This window comes from Myodes glareolus, chromosome 13 (genome assembly GCF_982192425.1).
Source record: "Myodes glareolus chromosome 13, mMyoGla1.1, whole genome shotgun sequence".
NCBI lineage: Eukaryota > Metazoa > Chordata > Mammalia > Rodentia > Cricetidae > Myodes > Myodes glareolus.
Window position 1 is genome coordinate 75,628,467 of NC_142038.1, and position 8,082 is coordinate 75,636,548.

At 41.2% G+C, this 8,082-nt stretch overlaps 1 pseudogene; it reads left to right on the forward strand.

Moving 5' to 3' along the window:
- The first annotated feature begins 5,707 nt into the window (after positions 1-5,707).
- LOC125409178 (peroxiredoxin-2 pseudogene) lies at positions 5,708-7,019 on the forward strand (annotated as a pseudogene).
- Positions 7,020-8,082: the final 1,063 nt, after the last annotated feature.

Genomic DNA, 8,082 nt, shown 5'->3' on the forward strand with positions numbered 1-8,082 from the left:
CATTAGGAAATCACTCCGTCATGTTCTTGTCTTGCAATCAAAGCATACTCTGCATAGAAGCCCAGCCCTCACACTCAAATTTATGCTCGTCAGCTTTCAAAGGTGGGTGTCAAGTATCAGACTCTATCTCAAGTAAGATGAAACATAGATGTGCCTGGTCACTAATGTATCACTGAAATCTACAAAACACTAACGCTTCTTCCTTAGCAAGTCTCCCAGTGAATCTCTTTGGGTTCTGAGGGTAGGTGGTATGGGAAGTTTTAAGAACATTGACAAAGCCATCTTCTTTTGAAATTTATACCTTTTCCTCAATGACTTGTCACAATTTAAAAACCTACCTGGTCTTTGATTTTGGAGAGATCCGAATCTGGCACAGCCTGGAAACCACAGATCAGGCCCCACTGAGGTTGCCTCCTTGGCTGACCTCCCTGAAGCCTCATGCCCACGTGTTGTCTGGCAGCTGGGACAGCAGGCACTCACCCTCAGCACTCAGTAAACTGAATTGTATGCCTCCATGTTTTCTCAGTCCTTGGATTTCTGCTGTGAACACAAGCTGTTCTCATGGATTTGACACAGCTTGACTCATCTTCTCCTAAGACATAAGGAACCGCTGTGGGATGGTGACTTGGCTGAACCGAGTCTCTCTCCCACACAGCACCTCATGGGAGACACTGGAGGGCCTTCTCTGCTTTGTCCTCAGAAAAGAGATGGTCGAACTACTTAGGTGGTCCCAGAATTTTCTGGAATGAAGAAGTTCTATAAATGACCATTTCATTTCATACAGCTCAATAAACATCCTGCAAATGGTAATGACTATGAGTTAATGTCTTCAATCAAATTACACAGTCTGGGTTGTTTCTCCAATTTATCTTAAAGGAATGAGTTTCTAGGGTGATTAATTAAATCTTTCTGTTTTTCATCGGCACCTAACCACAGACAAAGGGGAGCCAACAGTTCCTTTATGAAGCTCTTTGTTGCCAAATGCCATCAAGTCTTTTTCATTGTGCCATAATCGCCCATTGTTATACGCTTACCGTGATGCCTAACAGAGAAACAGATGATAAGGAAGACTGGCCCTAAAGCCTGGGAAACTGCGGCTTTCAGGACTGACAGTAGTCACAGCCTAGCTTGATTGGCTTTGAGTTTATTCTCACTTCCTGACGTTCTCTCTTACCTTTCAGCCATGCAAGCACACACAAACTCTGCTTGTGTGTAAGCAACAGAGCAGAACTTTAGTAGAATGGGAAAATACTTTTCCTGACAATCATTTGAGAGTTCATAGAGTCTGTGAGGGAGAAATGATCATAGAAATCTCTGATTTCATACAATGTAGGTCAAGGTGGCTGATGATGGAGCTAGACCAGGACTGTGATCGGGAAGGCAAGTTGGAATTTTCTGAAGCTTACACTGGGCCTTCAGCCCAGCTCTGGATTTTGTTGTCCATTTTAGGCTCAGGTGGGGTAGAATCTGAACTGAGAACAGTTAACGAGCCTTTTTGTATGTTGACCTGAGAGCTTCCCAATTTCTGAGCTATGCTGTTAAAATAGACATAGGGGAAAAACGTAAGTACTCAATTTAGATGTTGGATGTAGCTCCCTAACTATACTAGAATTCCTATTGACCAAATTGTTATTAGCGTGACTTTTATGAAGGGCTGAATGACCTAATTAATTTTTAAATAGCAGCCTGAAGGAGTCCCCAGTGATGCCCAGGTTTTGATAAAGCTCAGGCACTGTCCTAAGATCAAAGGGAGATAAGATAACATTGGGATGTTAGGAGTGTTACACTGAAAGCCACCTATAAATGGGTAATTGATGAGCTGTTTTCAAGCTGGACTCCTGACCCTAGAGGCCGTAACATCAAGGACAGAGATAACCACAGTCTGGGCAGTTGAGGGCTTGGCACAGCCGCCCTGGGAGGAAGAGATAAGGATCCAAACATCCATGAGTCTATACTGGTCTGGGCAACAATTCAGAAAAGCTGTCAACTACTGTGTGCCTTACAGATTGGGCCTTCAGAGAGGAATTCACCACACTTGGCAAAGTTGTTGCTACGTTCTCCAGTCATAGTGTTCCTACCCTCCTTCCCCCTCATTATCATGCTAATTAGGCTCAGAACACAGGTCATCACACGCCCTGTTATCAGCCACACCGGAGCTACCAGTGTCAAAGCTGCTCATCTTGCTAGCGTTATATTAAGCCACCTATGCTCACAGAATCGATGTTAGTTACAGAAAATGTCTCATCTAAAGGTCGTGTGGGTGTATTTGGAGCACAAGCCTTTGGCTGAAGCATGAGCTGTGTGTCCTTGGGAATGACACTTCAGTTTTCACAGCGAGCTGAGAAAGGCTAACTGTTGATGACACATCCGCTTCCTTTAGAACATTGTCACATGGCGGGTGTACAGTCTGTGCGATAGTCCATGTGTGAATATAGTGTGCAATGATAACACACTGATGACCTCAAACATTTAGCAATTCTTCATGTAATGGAAGTCTTAAAAATCTTTTTGTTTCACTAATTTGAGTAACAGGAGATGGCTTAATAGTAAAGATGCTGGTTGCCTGGCGACGAAACCTTGATGACCTATTTTAGATTCTTGGGACCCACATGAAGGTGGAAGGAAAGAACCACTTCACAAAGTTATCTTCTGTGCTCTGTGTGTGTGCTGTATCATGTGCCCCTATAATGATTGCAATGCTTTAAATTAATTGTTTACAGTGTATAATCAATTATAGTTAACTCCAGATATCCTACATTGTTATGGAGTGTTACCATATCCAGTCCCATTCAATTGTTTTATAAGAGTTTGATTTCTTTAAATAGTGTTTTTCAAATTATATCTATCTATCTATCTATCTATCATCTATCTATCTATCATTTATCTATCTATCTATTTGGTGTGTGGGGCATGTGGATTCCAGTGTATATGCATAGAGGTCAGATGACAACTTGTTGCAATCAGTTATTTCCATTATGTTGGGCCTAGGGATTGAACAAGGTCCTCAGGCTTGGTGACAAGGGCCTTTACCCACTGAACTTAGGTTTTCTTTCTTAATGTTTCCAAAGACACAGCAAAGTATTTTCCCTTTGAAAAACAGAATCTTCTGTAGTAAGTGGTGTGTCAATTAAACTTATAAATAATTTCAAACTTTAATACACATTACATACTCAAGAAATTTTTCATCTTATAGTTTATAATTATATAAATATTTTTCTTGTAAATATACCAACCAGTAAAGGAGTCATTGACCTCTGATCAGCTTCACATGACTTTTGGCATACCTAAATAAAACAATATATTTAAATTTTAGATGTCAAAGTAGATAGATATTCACGTATAAAATTTCAAATAATCTTGATCTGAGACTCACAAACTTTTAGAATACTTTACTTTCATCCATTGCTAAACTCTATTAAGGATTTATAATAGTCATATCAGAATTTTTTCCAAGATTACCCAAAATCCTGTAAATATCTCACAGTTATACTAAGATCTATGAGTGGATCAGATAAAACATCATGAAGGGATCACTTTTCTGTAACATATGCTCAGTGTGAACAGCTATGAAAAAAGAATTTTAGCAAGAGCTAAAAGAGAATACATCTTCAGAGCTCTTCTGAATGAAAGAATCTGAAATTCATGCGAAATGATCAGAAAGAGAAAATTCAGGCCAGTGTTACTTAACATTTGTATAAGAAAATCATAAATCTGTCATTTCTGTAGCACTTAAGTTTTGCCTCCAAAAGGATCAAGCAGATCTGTTACAGACAGCCATGCAGCAATGTGTGAGTCTTTGAACATGTGTGTCTAATGGACGGATGTGCAGCGATACAGCCTAGTAAATCAACAGAGCTTTAAAGCAAGCACAGGACCCTGTCTGGTTTCAACTTGTGGAGGTCAAGGTCTTCACTGTAATTTTGATCAGGAACCTGATATGTCAAGAGCATTTCTCACAGTGTGTTTCAGTGTGGCTGCCCTGGTTCTCTAGCCTCTACTGTCTAGATCATGGACCCTGTTTCCATAACTAGACTGACCACAGAACTGCTCAGAGGTGGATGCAGTTCCGCCTGTGCTTGATGGATAAGCTGGCCTCTTCTAGTGAGAAGAAAGATTGCTAGTAATGACATTGAGAACCCTTTGACAGATTTGTAGAACAGTGAGAGATTTTCCTCACGGCAGAGGACATAATATATCAGTACAAAATCTTGGTCAACTTTCTATTTTCTTGTCTTGAAAGTCAAAGACAGAAATGGAATGGAAAAGAAAAGATGGCTGATATTAAAACTTTCAAAGAAATACCAAGAAACTCAAAAATTCTAATATACTTTCTTTTGAGAAGTACTGGACTATGACATTGTATAAAAGGGTCTTTCCTGTGTGCTGTCCTATTCTAATACCTGAAAGCAGTAACTAAAACCTCAGGTTACGATATCCACCATAATCGGAGGAGAAAGAAGACTCTGCATGATAACCCTGAACTACAGGGTCCATGAAGAAATACTACATAGCAGAGAGGAAGATAGCACATCCATGAGACACAGGAGGAAATGATCTGCACTGTAGCAGAAAGCACTGAAGAGCAGAACATTAACAAGCTTTACCAAGAAAATAAAATGACAAACTGTATGCATACCTTTCAGGAATAGCCCTGAATATTAATCTTCTAAATTCTCCAATCAAAAGACACAGATTTAAAAACAGGATTCATTTTTCTGTTGCGTGAAAGAAACACACCTCACTGGCAAAAGCAAACACAGCCTTAGAGTGGAAGGATGGAAGGAGGCATTCTAAGCAAAGAGAACGAGGAAGCAAGCAGGTGTAGTATACTAACCACTGATAAAATAGGCTTTGAGACAAAATGATTTTTAACTGGCTTCTTTGGGTGTCAGTAGGGTGGGAATATATAAGTGGGGGCAAGTTAAGTATGATTGCTAGATAAAATACAAGTTATCCAGTTAGATTTGATTTCTGATTTACACGCCACATTTTACTCTAAATATGTTCTTGGGCATACCTACACTTAACAAAAACTTACTCTGTGCTTATCTGAAGTTCAGATCTAACTGGATGTCTGCCTTTTTATGTGTGAAATTCCAAAACTCCACAGCAGTAATGAATTCCAGTATTTCTCTGATCCTATTATTGAAGAATTTCTAACATTAAAAAAACATTTATGAAAATACATCCCTGTCCATGGAATGACCATGAGCTATCACCCATGTGTACACAAACAGCTTTCTTAGCTACAGTGAGGTATTTTCCAATTTCTCTATTATTTTTTATAAGATCATGAGCTGGTCCTTCTGGGCAGAATAGCAGACAGTCTGCTTATGTGTGAGCTAGTGAAGGAGAGAGTGAGAGGAGAAAATGTGGACTTTATCTCAAGAGAGTAACCGAGGACATGTTTAGAAGTCTACAAAAGAAACAGGAGGACACCAGAGATGAACACAAAGACAGGAAGTGCAGCGAGGCAAGCCCTGCATGGTGTCCGTGGTGCAGCACAGAGAAGGGTCCCAGAAGCTGCTTTCCAAAAGTAAGCCAGCAGCTAGATACCATCGTGAGAGAGAACTCATTGTTAAAACCTGAGCGACGCCTGGGCCCCGTTATCAGGGATCAGACACAGTCCAGGAGCCTCAGTTTGGGCTCGCCATGGCCCTCAGACGAGGAAAGGCCATAGAAGCAGTCATGGCTAGCAGATGACAAGATGCGAATAAGTCCAAGGGTACAGATGACAGAGTCTGGTTCAGGCCAGAATGTGCTAGAAAGAGATAGTACCACTCTTGGTGATTGGGAATTGGTCTCAACTGAGAATTACCTGGAGTTTGACCACTCTGTAACTCAGGGCAACAGTGGGTATATCAGGTTCTGGAGCCACCTCTCTGCCCTTCACTATTGCAGAGGCCAAGAACTTTGGGTTCCCAGGACACCAACAACTATGTCCCTCCAGCAGGCTGAATATTGCTTAAGAGGGACTGAAAATGTGAAGACAGGTCCTCTTGTCTGTGCAGATCTTAGTGCTATGCTTGCTTCCCACACTCTCAATGCACTAGGGAGATAACCCCAGTTAACAAATTAGCCACCTAAGGTCTAAGATCTGGGGAGTTTAGAGGATGACAGAATGCACAGTAAGATTTCGTTGCATATTTCTGACACCAAGTTATATTGAGGTCTTTTACTTGTATTCATTGACCATTGTTAAGATTTTCCTTTCTAGTCAGTGATATCTTTGTTCTCTATGTCAGGTCGTGTCTGATCACCTGCGTGTCTGACTTTTGCCCAGGCAGTCATGTCCTCCAGCAACACACACATGGAAAGTCAGCCTCTGACTTCACGGCTATGGATAGCGCCTTTAAGGAAGTCAAGCTTTTGGACTAAAAAGGTAAGTCCAGTCTACTGGCTGGACTTCAATTTCATGTACCCCACTGAGTTCATCACTTTTAGCAATCACACTAGGACTCCCAAAAGCTGGGCTGTGAGGACTTAATCTGTGCACTCTCAACTCACCTACCTGGCATAGAAGACCCCAATGAAGGAGGGAACCTGGGGTCCCCTGAATATTTCCCTGCTTGCTGATGTGACTAAGAGTTCATTCCTGAATTACGGCATGTTGAGAAACTATGAGGGCATTGCCTGCAGAGTCATCTTGATCATTGATGTCAAGAGTGTCCAGATCATAGTCAATGACCTACTTCATGAATGAGGCTCTCTGACTAGTCTAGGCCTTTCAGTAAACAAACGAGTGTGGGGAAGTCTTTCCTGCTGGCTGGAGGCCTGGCAGTGACATCATAAAGCCCAATGTGGAAGACAACAAGGAAAACATATCCAAACACAACCACAGTGGCCAAACATCCGTGAGCCTAAATTCTTGGATCTTACCTGTGCTCCTACCTGGACGTCCAGTGCCGGCCCAGGAAAGGTTAGATTGTTCTTCTATACACTGTGGAGCGGCTGAGGGCTTAGTCAAGGCTTTCTCATCCCCCACATGGAGTTTTGTTAATAATGACTCCCTGCCCTGAGCCCCCCAGCTGGCACAGGTCTATAGGAGACAAAGTATTAATGCAAAACATTTTCCCCCTTTCTAAAATGTCTTTTCTTGTGGTGGCTTGGATGAGATTGGTTCCCACAGACTAATGTATTTGCTTGCTTGGTTTCCTGTTGGTGGACTCTTTAAGAAGAATTAGGAGGGTAGGAGGTGTGGCCTTGTTAGAGGAGGTGTGTCTCTGGGATTAGGCCACACCAGGTCCAGCACTATGTCTGCTTGTTGGCTGCCATGCTCCACATCATGACGATAACTGCCTAGCCCTCTGACACTCTAAAGCCCCCAGTTAAATCTTTTCTATTATAAGAATTGCCTTTCTGTTTCCTCTCAGCAATAGAACAGTGGCTAAGACATTTCTAATCCTTTGCCAATTTTAGAGAATATATTACTATTTTTTGATCATATATTATTTACGTATTACAGATGCCAGCTTATATATGTATCCATGCATACACTGTGTATACAACCAGTATTCATACTAGCTTATAACCAATATTCTAATGTCAAAAAGATGCTGACAGTTCTTTACATTTATTAGAGCTAAATACATCATATTTCTTTGAAATGAAAAGACAGTCTTCCTCACACTCCCTCCTCTTCCTCCTTGTTTTTGTTCTCCCGCGACTCTCTCCCTTCTCCCTTCCCATCACCGTTGCTGCTCCCATACTTATTCTAAATAATTTTTGCTTTCACAGTCTATTCAGCACTAGTTTTCATTTTCAGTTTTGCAACCATTGGTGATACGCTAATGGGCTACAGTTGATTTTATGTATATTTTTTTATCTTGAATGTTGACAATGTTGCTGCTATAGTAGGTGGTTCCCCCTTGTCAAGTGGTACTAGGAATTCTAGAGTAGACCATTCAGTGAAAAACCCACACTCCCCTAATCCAGGAGTAATGTCCAATACCAAACATGTGCAAATATCAACACAGAAACAAGAAACATGAGAATCAAGGCATCCTCCAAAAGATGTCAACTCCCTTAACTGTGGAATTTAGAGATACTGAAACAGGTAGAATGCCAGGTGTTCTATAGAGA